Genomic DNA, 15,900 nt, shown 5'->3' on the forward strand with positions numbered 1-15,900 from the left:
TTCAGATTTTTTTGTATTCTTTGTCTATGCTAAGTGTACTTGAATTAGTTATATCATTTTTACTAAAATCGTCATGTGTGATGTTTTGCTCACTTGACGTGAGTAATGTGTTATTTGATATATTTATATTTGATATATCTTTTTTATTAGAGGCTAAGGTAATTTTTGCATCCAGAAGATCCAAATGTTGTATGACAAATTTGTCGACTCTCATGGGAAGTTGACCCTTAAACCCTCGACTTTTCATATCTGAGAATTCTGCCTCGATTGCAGAAGAAGTAGCAATTTCGCCAGATCTTTTAAAAAATGGTCGCATTACACCGATCCATACAGGTATATATGGCAATAAACGTATTTTCATTTGTTTCGCAAATTCTGGGTTGTAACACGCATTTATAATATTGCCATATGCCGATTCTTCGGCGATTTTTTATGCAAATTTTAAAACAGAATCACTCCAATGTGTCCAATCAGTAATATCGGAGTTTCTTTCGTAGTTATTAAAATTATTGATAGAAGGTTCAGAAACTTCTTCGTTTGTATCATTATTTACAATTGTTTTTATTTTAATATTCATATCATTTCAAAAATGTGTGTATACAAAAATTGTAAATAATGATACAAACGAAGAAGTTTCTGAACCTTCTATCAATAATTTTAATAACTACGAAAGAAACTCCGATATTACTGATTGGACACATTGGAGTGATTCTGTTTTAAAATTTGCATAAAAAATCGCCGAAGAATCGGCATATGGCAATATTATAAATGCGTGTTACAACCCAGAATTTGCGAAACAAATGAAAATACGTTTATTGCCATATATACCTGTATGGATCGGTGTAATGCGACCATTTTTTAAAAGATCTGGCGAAATTGCTACTTCTTCTGCAATCGAGGCAGAATTCTCAGATATGAAAAGTCGAGGGTTTAAGGGTCAACTTCCCATGAGAGTCGACAAATTTGTCATACAACATTTGGATCTTCTGGATGCAAAAATTACCTTAGCCTCTAATAAAAAAGATATATCAAATATAAATATATCAAATAACACATTACTCACGTCAAGTGAGCAAAACATCACACATGACGATTTTAGTAAAAATGATATAACTAATTCAAGTACACTTAGCATAGACAAAGAATACAAAAAAATCTGAAGATGAAAATAATAAATATAAAGAACCACCTTTACAAAATATTTCAGACATAATTGACAGTTTTAAAAGTACATCAGAAATTTCAGTAAAAAGTATTGACACTGAATACGTCGCAGATTTACACGAGACAAGCCTGAGTTTATCTGAAATAAATCTCAGTAAATTAAATAATTTAAATGAAAAGGATGATGTTTGGAATGTATGTGAGAACTGGCACGGTTTGACAAGCTCATCTAATATTGTCGAATGTTCGCAACAAAATGTTCCAAAGAAACGGACCAAACCGTCTTATTTAGACAAATGTTCTGAATGGGATTTCATAAAAAACAGTAAGTCTTCCTTTAAATCTACCACTTATTATTAACGACAGCAAGTGTAAGCCTGTAAAACAAGGAAAATTAATTATTAATCTTCAAGAAACATGTGCTTTCGATTCCATTTTACAACTTGTTATCAGTGGAATCGTAACCCATGCAACATATCGCGATACAATTAATTCATCCTCGAATGATATTTTCCAATTCGCAAAATCTATATTGGAACATGGCAGATTATTATCGATACGTTATAATTAACGCGCTACAATTTTACAACATTTATCTCTCTTTAACGATGCTTTAACGACGTACACTCGTGGTATTAAACGATTAAATGCAAATTGTAACGCTGCTCATTTAGCAGAATATCTGTTCAATAACGAACCGAGTTGTACTTACAACAAATCTTGCTCTTGCAATGTTGTAAATACTCGTCAGACAATTACGTGCAGTATCAACGTAGACGTACTCTTACAAGAAGGTTTACAATATATACAAAAAGCTATTGACGACGCAAAAGATTTGAAATCAAAATGTCGTACATGTAATGCCGCAGCAGAATATAATATTACCTACGGAAAACATATAATAATTGACACATCCATATTTACAAATCATAAATATACTAATCGACGACTGGACATTAGGCATGATCTAAATTCATTAGCGAAAACTATTGTTTTGAATAACATAAATTATATTTTGATAGGTATAGTAAACTACATACAATACAGTGATAAAAATGGACATTATAGCGCTTTTGCACTTGCAGGTACGCGATGGTACGAATATGATGATCTGCAAAAGAAGCGCATGATTGCAAAATCTACCCAGATAATAAATCCTCATGTGATTCTATATGTGAGATGTGACTAAATATTTACGATTTTATTTTATTATTTTGATTGTTTAAAATTGCAGAATTTAAGTTTTATTTAATTTTAAAACCATAACATTTCAGTAGGTATAGATACCAATCAAACATAAAATTTAAAAAAAATTTTTTATAATATTCAAAATTCTAAAAAAAATTAAAAAAATTTCATAATTAGTATTAACTCCTATTTCTATTATATTTTAACTAATATTATTTTTAAGATTTAAAGAATTTACGATAGATTTTAGTTCTTAAATTTAATACCAAAGATTAGATAAATAAATTTTAATATTTTAAATTAGCATGTAAGAGTAGTACGCAATATATTAGATTATAACTATGTTATCTCTTAGTTAAAAATTTTTATTTTCATTATTTTGATATATATTATTTTTAAGATTTAAAGATAGATTTTAGTTTATTTTTTAAATGTAGTACCTAAGATTGGCAAAAATTTCCTACGTTCCTGGAGGAGTAAAATTTTTTTCGCAATTCCGGCGTTCTGATGAGAGTTCCGTTTGCACCCCGACGAGTTCTCTCGAAAGTTATGAAGGCTCGAAGCTGTAGAACCAAGAACAAAAAAGTTATGACCATTTTTAGTTATACGCGTCCGAAAATTTCTAAGTCCCTAAGGGGGTGAAATTTTTTTCGCATTTCTGGCGTTCTGATGACAGTTCCGTTTGCACCCCGACGAGTTCTCTCGAAAGTTATTAAGGCTCGAATCTGTAGAACCAAGAACAAAAAAGTTTTGACCACTTTTATCGAAAAATGAGGTGCCGTTTTCGAGTTAAAAAAAAATTTTTTTTAATATTTAACGGTCAGAACCACTGTTAAAAAGTATCAGGAACTATAGAACTCTTCGAGAATTATAAGATAGCATGATTTAAATGCTATTTTTCGCATGTTGCGGTGCCACGAGAAGTTAGCACCACCTCATATTTTCAAAATGCCATTTTTTATGGTATTTCGCCGGAACTATTTCTAAAACCTATCAAGAACTGTAGAACTACTTGGGGTGCAAACGGAACTCTCGCTGAAATTTACGATTTTAAAAAATGCGATGCCAACTTCACAGAGGTCAAAAGACGTTCAGAGGACATTCTAAAGACGTCTTCTCATTCAAAGACATTTTCGGGATGTTCTCTGAATATCTTTTGGATATGCATGTCTGGCTAGATATGATTCTTACTTCATTTCTGCTTCTACGCGATCTAAACGTTCGTGTATTTTCCTGTAAATATTAAGTAATATTTAGTAGTACGTAGTTTAGTAGATTATTCATGCTTCTATAAAGATATGCAATTTATATATGCCTTATAATATATATTTTTTCACTATGAATGTATTTTTAATAGTTATTTTAATTTATAGTAACAAGTAGATATATATAGAGAATTAATCTAAGACAGGGATCTGAGGGAGGTGAGGTAAGCGGGGGAAACCGCTTAACTCACCTGCCGGTACTGATATTTCCGGGGAGGGGTACCAAAAACCCCCTGATTGAGGGGGGGTATACATATGGTTCCGCACGTTGAGGAAGTGTCCTCTCCGACTGATTGCGGAGGTCTGATGGTGAGAGAGAGGAATGTTAACTGTTATAGATATAAAATATTCATCCCACTCTGTTTATCCGTAATGTATATTTGCAATAAATAATTAGATTAATATTAATAAATTTTTATATCCCCATGGTAACGACGCGATAGACGTTCGCAACGCGGTAGAGAGAGACGGTGCTATAGACGTTCGCAACGCGGTAGAGGGAGACGGTGTTATAGGCGTTCGCAACGCGTTAGAGGGAGACGGTGCTATAGGCGTTCTATATAGCGTAGAACAAGGAGAGTATGATGGTAGGAAAAAGGAGAGCATGATGGTAGGAAAAGGAGATATGGGTGCGAGAGAAAGAATAGAGAGAAAGGAGGATAGCGAGAAGGAGAGCGTGTTATGGGGTGCGAGAGAAAGAATAGAGAGAAAGGAGGATAGCGAGAAGGAGAGCGTGTTATAGGGTGCGAGAGAAAGAATAGAGAGGAAGGAGGATAGCGGAGGCTAAGGCGTACGCGAGAAAAAGATAATTTTTGTATGTAGTTAAGTTTTTTTTAGAATGTTAAATGTTATCTTATTATATATCTTATTATCTAATTATATCTAAAACAGTGGTAGAAGGATGGGATAGATGATGAAGGTGGAAATAAGTAATAAATATATATAAGTTTAACATACATTTTTATTTAAAAAGTGTGTATGTGTATACATAAAAAGTGTGTGTGTGTGTGTGTGTGATTTAAAATTAAATATTTAAAAAGATATAAAAATTTTTAAAAATATAAAAGATATAAAAATTTTAAAAAACTAAGTTTGTTGGGGCGAGGCGCCAGGGGCGCTCCCAGTAGTTGCGTCTGTAACAGGAAAGAACATTTTTTATTAGTACTTTTAAAAATATTTAAAATTTGCGCATACTTACATTACGAGGGGCTCCTCTTCGAATAGCATGCGGAGGCCGAATATATCCACGTATAAATGCTGATACTCCACGTCGAGATCTCAGACCCCGGAACATCATCACGCACCCATGCGTAACAATAATAGTTTTTGATGTTTTCACACATAAGTCCTCGGTGTATGTGCGACACTTACACAATAATAGTTTTTGTAGTATTCACACACAAGTCTTAAGTTATACAAATGGGACACATATTACAAGGTAATATTTGATATAATGGATTTCGACACTCGCTACAAAATAGTCCGAGAATTAATGAAAAAATATTAATTGAGTGTTCCCGCACAGCACGAATCTCATCAAAAAGTTCCGCCACTCATAAAACATGATGCGCAGAAGTATGTGCCATCTATAGTTGCACAATAAAAATATATGCAACACATCCTTTTTAGTCCATCATATGAATTAATTTCCGGTAAGTCTATATCACGATAGATTCTTTCCTCACAAAGTGAAAGTGACAAAAACACTTTCGTCACTCTCATAATCACTGTCCTCTAAGGGTGGCACTTCAATGTCCAATCCCTCTTCGTCAGAATTGTCCATATTATTATCATTATTTTCAATATCATCTAAACCGATATTTCCAATATTGTCATTATTTTCATCATCATCACTAGATAGTTCTAAGAGTGGCACTTCAATGTCCGATTCCTCTTCGTCAGAAATGATCATTAAATAATCATCACCATTATTTTCATCCATATTCGGAAGACACAAGCACAATGCACAGATTTACTCGCGACACGAGCACAATGCATAGATTTACTCGCGACACGAACACGTAATAAACTTTTTCTTAGAGAAAAAACTAACCACGCGCCACGCGCATTTATCTCAAATATATAACACGAGATCTCATATCTCATCTCTTTCTAAATAGAGTATCTCTTTCTAAATAGACTATGCATATGATCCAATGAAAGGTATACGTCTTTGTTTGACTGAGACTAAGATAGCGCGAGGAGGAGGAAGAGTCGTAGAAGAATAAAATAGTGTGAAGAGAAACATTAATGTTAATAATTTTTTATTTTTTTATTTGTTACAAGTATCATAAAGTATATCATTTATAGCACACGCCAACAATTCGCAATCTACGAGTGATCCACTATCGAACGCGTCACTCTCGCGAATCGCTTTCACAGTATCATTTACATTAGTAATATTGTTACGTTGCAAAACGTTACAAAATTGTTTAAACTTTTCATTCACGAGATGTGTATTTTGACACAACCATGAATGCATATGATCGATACAATCTTCAAAATCGAATAAATGTAATAATGTTTGAGGTTGCATGTACAAAGACTTATTAGATAATGTTAATTTAATAATCCTCGATCCGTTTAATTTAATCATTTGAATAGATAGATCGCAGATCCATAATGGTTGACTTTCAGTTGATTGTACATGTCGTTCAATGTCTGTACGTTTCTGCATCAATGAGTGCCAGAGTACGATAGGCAATACTAATCGATTGCCTCGGTTGTCACCAAGTATCAATTCCACATAAGACATAGCTCCAACGCTTATTCCAATCTCCAAATATTTGTAAGATGTCGGGGTTAAGGTATACCTTCTCCCAAGTATGCAAACCGCACGACGAGATGAAACGCTATATAAAATATTAAAATATATTAAAAAATAATATTTAGAAAATAATATTTAGAAAATAAATGAAACTTACATTTTCTTTGATTGAATTTCACCGTTCTCAATCGGAATGTAAAAATTCATCTTGTTGGTTTCTTTTGTGTACATTTTTTTTAGCACAACCTTATGCATGAACAACTGATGCGATACTAAACTATTCAAAGTACTGCGAGCAATTTGTAATATCGCAAAACGTAATGAGGAGGAAGTATTTGTGACGTAATTTTGCAAGCGCCAATGTAAGACTGCGAGTAATATCGCAAAACGTAATGAGGAGGGAAGTATTTCTGACGTAATTTTGCAAGTGCCAATGTAAAGCTGCTAGTAATATCGCAAAACGTAATGAGGAGAAGAGTATTTCTGACGTAATTTTGCAAGCACCAATGTAAGGCTTCTAAAAATCGCGTCCCCACGTGCTTTCTTGAGCGCCGTGTGTGGCTGCCGTATGATGAAATCGATTCAAATATTCAAATGTATATGATGATTGAAATATTCGGTTACAAATGTATACGACAAAGCGTGAGATAAAATTTTTGCTAAATGATAACATAAACAGAACGTCGACAGTACGGATGTTTGCGCTAAAGAATAACGCGCCTATAGTACGAATGTTTGCGCTAAAGAATAACGCGCCGACAGTACGAATGTTTCCGCTAAAGAATAACGTTTCGCATAGTGGCTGGGCATTATCATGTATATTTGACTATAAATATAAATAATAAATATAACCCTACACGTACAGGATGTCATATTATATTACATTACCATGAAATATGTGTGAGATAAAGAGATATGATATTATAGAAATGACGTATGTTTACACGAAAGAATAACGTTTCGCAACGCGAAAAGAATATAACGATTAGATATAAATCAGAACAGAGAGTCACATCTCGCCATTATTGTCGAAGCTTGCGCGAGTGTACCTTATATGTAAAAAATGGAGCAGGTTTTAATACATCAATCCACCTTGATAAATTCGGTGGAGGAGTACTTTGCGTGGGAGGTGCGATGCGATGATTATATCAAGTCGTTGAAAGAACAGAGTCGAATTAAACGACCGCGAATATCGATCGGATATCAACAATTGTTGATCGCAAAGATCGCGCGACTCGAAGGACTGAAAAATGCGTTGCGCAAACGTTTCGTACACGTGGGTGCCGGACACAGCGCGCATCAAGCTGCACTATTTTGGCGAGAAATTGATACAGCGTTCGAGAACCGTATATCGACTGGTGCGATAATCAATATCAATTATATCGAACCTCGCCAGTTTCTCGAAGACGCGAGTGATATCGTGCTCGAACATGTGCGAGACGCAATCAAAACACACTGCAGTGTGAAAGTGAATACTGTGTTTAACGGTGAGTTTGTGGCGGGTGAAAAGCACGACAATAAAAGTGTAAGTACAAAAAACTGTGAACTCTTTCGTACATCTGATTTACGCGAATGGTACGAGCAACGTGTTATCGAGCCCACTTTAGCATCTCTCGAAGAATTTCAAGAACGTGATAGTGGGTGGGCATTATCGCGTATACTTAATTTGACTGTAAATATAAATAAATATAATCCTATGCGTGCGGGATTTCATATTATATTACTGCGAAAGATAATGATGAAATGAGCGGTAGTTAACGTGCGATCCAAAGACAATGCATGTTTTGCATGGACAGTGACTGCTGCTATGTACCCCGCTGAAAGAATCGTTGAACGAGAATTATCGTACCCGCGTTATACAGATGTGCTAAATCTTCGAGACATTGAGTTTCCAGTGACTCTTAATCAAATTAAAAAGTTTGAAATTAACAACAATATTTCAATCAATGTGTATACCATCGAAAACGAAAATATTGTTCCTGTTCGTCTTTCGGAGCAAAAGAGGGACAAGCACGCCAATTTGCTCTACATTCAAGATGCGCAAGATATCGGACATTTCGCGTGGATCAAGAATTTATCCCGACTCGTGAGTTCGCAACTCAATGGACAAAAATATATCTGCGATCGGTATGTATATTTACTATTATTGATTTTTTTCAAAATAAATATATAATTATTATTCCTATTTTATAGACGTTAAAATATATATATAATTATTATTTTTATTTTTTATAGTTGTCTACATTATTTTTATTCGAATGAGAAACTACAGTTACATACTGTAGACTGTGGGAAGATGAATAACTGTGCTATTCGATTACCGAGCGATAAAGATAAGTGATTAGCTTTTAACAGGAAGGAGCAGGTTCCTTTCGTCGTGTATGCCGACCTGGAATGTGTTTTGAGAAAGACGGACAAAGAAGAAGCAGAAAAAAATTTATACCAGCATCATCAAGTGTTTAGTATCGCTTATTATGTACATTGCTCGTACAAATCGTTATCCGCGTATCATTCATGTCGGGATAATAATTGCATTGCATGGTTTGCTGAAGAATTTAAAAATTTAGCAACGCGCGTGAAAACAATTTTATCTACAAATCTTCCCATGATAAATTTGACGCGTGAAGAATTGGAAAAGTTTAACAGCGCTACTCAATGTCATATATGTGAGAAACCATTCGTGGAAGACGATACGCGTGTACACGATCATTGTCACCTCACTGGACGGTACAGAGGTCCCGCGCATTCAAATTGCAATCTAAATTATAAGGAATCCTTTTATATTCCAATTATTTTCCACAATTTATCCGGTTACGATTCACATTTTATCATCGAGGAAATAGCCACAGCGTTCGAAGGAAGAATCGATCTACTTCCGATAACTAAAGAAAAATACATTTCATTTACGAAAGATGTTAAACTTACGGAAGACAATTCGCGAAATCACATTAAATTACGTTTCATCGATTTTTTTAAATTTCTCACAACAAGTCTCAACAAATTAGCATCTTTTCTCAGTAAAGATAAATTAAAAATTTTACAATCTGAATATGAAAATTTGCGTGTAGAAGACTTTGATTTGTTAACGCGAAAAGGTGTCTTTCCGTACGAATATATCGATTGTGTAGATAAATTGCACGATACATGTTTACCTCCGCGCGAATTATTTTACAGTTTCTTGACCGATAACAGTATCCGAGAACGATTACGCGCACGCCGAGACTGTTTGGAACCGATTCTCCATTAGAACGCTAGGCGAATATAGCGATCTATATTTAAAAATTGTCTTGTTAGTCGATGTTTTTGAAAATTTTCGTGACAATTGTATCAAGAGTTGCTCGATCCTGCGCATTACTATACTCTTCCCGGATACACGTGGGATGCCATGTTGAAGCATACAAACATTAAGTTTGAATTGCTCACTGACATCGATATGAAAATGTTTATAGAACGAGATATACGTGGTGGTTTGAGTCAATGTTCCAACAGATACGCGCATGCTAATAACAAGCACATGCAGTCATACGACCCATTGAAACCGTCATCGTATCTAATGTATTTCGATGTAAATAATTTATACGGATGGGCAATGTGTCAACCTTTGCCTTACGCTAATTTTCAATGGGTCGACAATATATCCAATTTTGATCTATCATCGATCGCGTCCAATTCGCCTACAGGCTATATCCTCGAAGTCGATCTCGAGTACCCGCAACATCTTCACGACGCACATACTTACTTACCGTTTTGTCCGACACGTAACAAACCACCCGGCAGGCGAGAGAACAAGTTGCTCGCAACCTTATACGATAAGAAACGATACGTAATACACTACCGCAATCTGCAGCAATGTATGCGACACGGTCTTCGCGTTACAAAAATTCATCGCATATTACAATTCGCGCAATCTCCATGGTTACGTACATATATTGAATTAAACACGCAATTTAGAACAATGGCGAAAAATGATTTTGAAAAGAATTTATACAAATTAATGAATAATGCAGTTTTCGGCAAAACGATGGAAAATGTGCGCAATCGCATAGATGTTAAACTTATAACAAAATGGGACGATAGGCGCAGAGGCGATGATCGCGAAACCAAATTTTAATAGCAGGAGTGTTTTTTCGGAAAATTTAATCCCTGTGGAATTGCGTAGACTCGAGGTGAAGTTTTACAAACCAAATCTATGTAGGTATGTGTATACTTGATGTATCCAAGATGTGTTTGTACGAATTTTATCACGATTACATGATTCCAATGTATAAAGAAAAATGTAAAGTCATGTACACCGACACGGATAGTTTCATATATCACATTGAGTGCGAAGACGTGTACGAGAATATGAAACGCGACATCGGCAAGTTCGACACGAGCGACTATGCGATAGACAATGCGTACGGTATACCGCTCGTGAATAAAAAGGTACCGGGTCTGATGAAGGATGAAAACAACGGTATGATAATGACAGAATTTGTCGGGCTTAGAGCAAAAATATATGCGCTAAAAGTAGATGGTAAAAAGAATACGTAAAAGGTAAAAGGTGTCAAGAATAACGTTGTCGCGAAAATGATAACATTTGACGATTACATGCAGTGTCTGAACGAAGGAATTAAAATGACGCGACAGCAATCGACTATAAGATCAAAAATGCATAAAGTATATACCACGCGGCAGAAAAAAATTGCTTTAAGTCCACACGATGATAAACGGTATTTAATACCTAAAAATATCGATACGCTACCATGGGGGCATTACAGAATACCGTTGTAAAAAGAAAAAAGTGTATATAAGTAGATAGGATAAGAGAGTTCTAATCCAGGGATCTGAGGGGGGTGAGGTAAGCGGGGAGGAGACGAGACGAGGTACCTCGCCTCCCGTACTGACCGTGGGGGGAGGCCAAATGTCCCCCTAGACTGAGGGGAAGGGGGAGGTACCAAATGTCCCCCCCAGATTGAGGGGGAAAGGTTGGTACCAAACACCCCCCTGATTGAGAGGGGGAGGGGGGAAGGCATACATATGGTTCCGCACGTGGAGGGAGTGTCCTCTCCGACTGACTGCGGAGGTCTGATGGTGAGAGAGGAATGTCAACTGTTATAGATAAAATAATCACCCCACTCTGTTTATCCATAATGTATATTTGCAATAAATAATTACGTTCGCAACGTGGTAGAGGGAGACGGTGCGATAGACGTTCGCAACGCGGTAGAGGGAGAAGGTGCGATAGACGTTCGCAACGCGGTAGAGGGAGAAGGTGCTATAGGCGTTCGCAACGCGTTAGAGGGAGACGGTGATATAGGCGTTCTATATAGCGTAGGACAAGGAGAGTATGACGTGGTGTGAGAAGGAAAGCGCTGTATGTGTATGACAAGAGAGTGCATGATGATAGGAAAAGGAGGGCATGATGGTAAGAAAAGGAGAGCATGATGGTAGGAAATGGAGATATGGGTGCGAGAGAAAAGAATAGAGAGGAAGAAGGATAGCGAGAAGGAGAGCGTGTTATGGGGTGCGAGAGAAAGAATAGAGAGGAAGGAGGATAGCGGAGGCGCGATAAGACGGAGGCTAAGGCGTACGCGAGAAAAAAGATAATTTTTGCATGTTAAGTTTTTTATAATGTTAAATGTTATCTTATTATCTAATTATATCTAATACAGAGGAAGAAGGATGGGATAGATGATGAAGGTGGATAAGTAATAAATATATATAAGTTTAACATAAATTTTATTTAAAAAGTGTGTATGTGTATACATATAAAGTGTGTGTGTGTGTGTGTGTTTTAAAATTAAAAAAGAATAGAAATTGTAATAGAAAATTTGCAAAATTAAAATAGTTATATGTTTAAATATAAAAATATAAAAAAGAATTAAAATTATAGTAGAAAATTTAAAAAATTAAAAATCTGTAGGGGCGATGCGCCATGGGAACTCGTCATAGCTGCGTCTGTAACAGGAAAAAAAAACATTTTTATTAGTACTTTAAAAATATTTTCTAAAATGATAAAAATTATAAATACTCACAATCTATTCGGAGTCTCTCTCATCTGACGACCTGGAGTCCTCCTGCAGAATTTCGGGGAGCCACGGTTCCTCTGTCTCCCACACCTCATACGGAAGCTCACCAAAGAGTTTCCGCAAACAAAGACGATAGATAAAAGATTCTTTGAGCCTTTTTCAGTTTTTTTTCAACACATGTGTGTGTGTATTAAATGAGTTATGTACAAGTCGCTTTCTTCTTTCTTCTAAAAAGTCTATCCTTCTTTCTTTTTTTATCTGTAGCAGCCTCTCTTTTCGAAGATACTTTATTTCCACAACAACAGGATCTTCAAATTGCATAAGTTCTATATCGGTATTTTCATCGACCACATCACATAAAAAATCTATATCGTCACGGATCTCGAAAAACAGTTTTAACGATCTTGCATAAGTCTTTGGTAAACCAATTTCACGATTTTGTAAAAATTGCACTACAGAATTCATGGCACTACCGAAGGCGTTGTAGTTTATGCGATACTAAACTATTCAAAAGTTATAGCACCGTGTGTGCGGCTGTCGTATGATGAAATCGAATCAAATGTATACGATGATTGAAATATTCGGTTACAAATGTATACGACAAAGCGTAAGATAAAATTTTTGGCTAAATGATAACATAAACAGACCGTCGACAGTACGGATGTTTGCGCTAAAAAATAACGCGCCGACAGTACGAATGTTTGCGCTAAAGAATAACGTGTCGCATAGTGGGTGGACATTATCATGTATATTTGACTATAAATATAAATAATAAATATAATTAGGCGTTCTATAGTACGATGTGGTGTATGTGTAGGACAAGGAGTGCATGACGATAAGAAAAGGAGAGCATGATGGCAGGAAAAGGAGATATGGGTGCGAGAGAAAGAATAGAGAGGAAGAACAGCGCGCATGGTGAGAGAAAGAATAGAGAAGAAGGAGAGCGCGCATGGTGAGAAAAGGACAGCGCTATAGAAGTAGGACAAGGAGAGTATGATGTGTAAGGAAAGGAGAGAGCATGATGGTAAGGAAAGAAGGTGACAGTAAAAGAAATATAAATGTATAAAAATTCCAAATTTATTTAAAATTAAAAAAATTTAATTACAGAATATAGAAAATAATACTTGAACTATAGTTTTTAATGTAAATATGGGTTGATTAAACCTTCATGATGATGATTCGATCACCAATTGAATATTTTAAATACATTTTGTAAAGCGCAATTTCTTACATGTTTATCGTAGTGCAGAGTAACATTAAATTTATCTAAAGGAGGAACGTCTTCATAGTTATCCAATCATCGTTATCCAATGTCTCGATAATAAGGCCGATTCTCGCATCATCTGCCAGTAAATTTGCCAACCATTCTCGTTTTTCATGCCCCTTAACATACACTCGAGAAGCTGCATCTTTCAACGTCACAGTTTCAGTGATTAAACGTTTAGCCATGTAGTATGGAATGTTTCCATCTTCCCATTGCAGATTGTGATGTTTTCCAATCGAAAACGAATAAAACGAGCGTTTCTGCTCGGTTTAAGAGCGCCTTATAACTTCATATAATATTCGGCGTACAATTTTGGTTGTAGGATAGATTTTTCTTGTATCGCAAGTTTTAACATTGGAGGGGATAATTGCTGATTCATGTAATTTTACGTACTACGTTCGTTAGAGGATTGTCACATTAAAGAATAGGCGAAGAAAGAAATAATAAAAATCAGTAATGAAAAAGACAACTGCCTCTCCACACAGCATTCATACAGATAATTATAATAAAACAATTATTGAATCACGACACAATCAAATAAACATTAAACAGACATGTATCGAACATTGATCAACATCAATTGAAACATCGATCCAACCATGTTCGAACCACAATCATACATCAAATAAACATCAAACAAACATCTATCGAACCGCGATGAACATCGATCCAACCATGTTTGAACCACTATCGTACATCAAACGAACGTCAATCAACATAAAATGTATCATGATCAATTATAATAAACAAAAATCAACTATTTGTACTGTTTAAGAGACGTTAATTATTTTAATATCGTGAATCGAAATATAGTACCAGATGCAACTGCATCACGTACTGAAATATAATACGATATAATACTACAGAGATGGACAAGAAAAAACTCTCATTTTCTTCTAACTCGAGTATCACGTCTCATCTACATAAGTATTTTTCAGCATCTTTAGCAGAATGAATTTAGATCCAACTATACACAGGATACGTTTTATAAAGAATAGGCGAAGAAAGAAATAATAAAAATCAGTAATAAAAAAGACAACTGTCGCTCCACACAGTGTTCATACAGATAATTATAATAAAACGATTATTGAATCACGACACAATCAAATAAACATTAAACAAACATGTAACGAACATTGATCAACATCGATTGAAACATCGATTCAACCATGTTTGAACCACTATCATACATCAAACGAACGTCGATCTCAACATCAAATAAACCTCAATCAACATTAAAAACGAACCATGATCAGTTCGTAATCAACTGTCATTGATCGACTACTTGTTTAAAGATGTTAAATATTCCACGTCTATTGTCTGCTGAAAATGCAAACTAACAGAAAAATGCATCACGTACTGTAATATATTATTCACCACACAGATGTATACAAGGATAAGGTATATAATACTTGCTATAAGGAGAGGATAGAAAAAAAGATAATAACGCATATGTATTTTGACAATAGTTTATTATAAATATGGATTGATCAAACCTTTATAATAATGCTTCGACCACCAATTGAATATTTTGAATACATTTTGTAAAGCACAATTTTTATATGTTTATTGCAATGCATAGTAGATTCGATTTTATTTTCAATCGCGTCCAATTTAAATAATATTCTATTTAACTTTTGAATAGTTTAGTATCGCATAAACTACAACGCCTTCGGTAGTGCCATGAATTCTGTAGTGCAATTTTTACAAAATCGTGAAATTGGTTTACCAAAGACTTATGCAAGATCGTTAAAACTGTTTTTCGAGATCCGTGACGATATAGATTTTTTATGTGATGTGGTCGATGAAAATACCGATATAGAACTTATGCAATTTGAAGATCCTGTTGTTGTGGAAATAAAGTATCTTCGAAAAGAGAGGCTGCTACAGATAAAAAAAGAAAGAAGGATAGACTTTTTAGAAGAAAGAAGAAAGCGACTTGTACATAACTCATTTAATACACACACACATGTGTTGAAAAAAAACTGAAAAAGGCTCAAAGGATCTTTTATCTATCGTCTTTGTTTGCGGAAACTCTTTGGTGAGCTTCCGTATGAGGTGTGGGAGACAGAGGAACCGTGGCTCCCCGAAATTCTGCAGGAGGACTCCAGGTCGTCAGATGAGAGAGACTCCGAATAGATTGTGAGTATTTATAATTTTTATCATTTTAGAAAATATTTTTAAAGTACTAATAAAAATGTTTTTTTTTCCTGTTACAGACGCAGCTATGACGAGTTCCCA

The sequence above is a fragment of the Anoplolepis gracilipes genome, chromosome 13, assembly GCF_047496725.1.
Source record: "Anoplolepis gracilipes chromosome 13, ASM4749672v1, whole genome shotgun sequence".
Classification (NCBI taxonomy): Eukaryota; Metazoa; Arthropoda; class Insecta; order Hymenoptera; family Formicidae; genus Anoplolepis; species Anoplolepis gracilipes.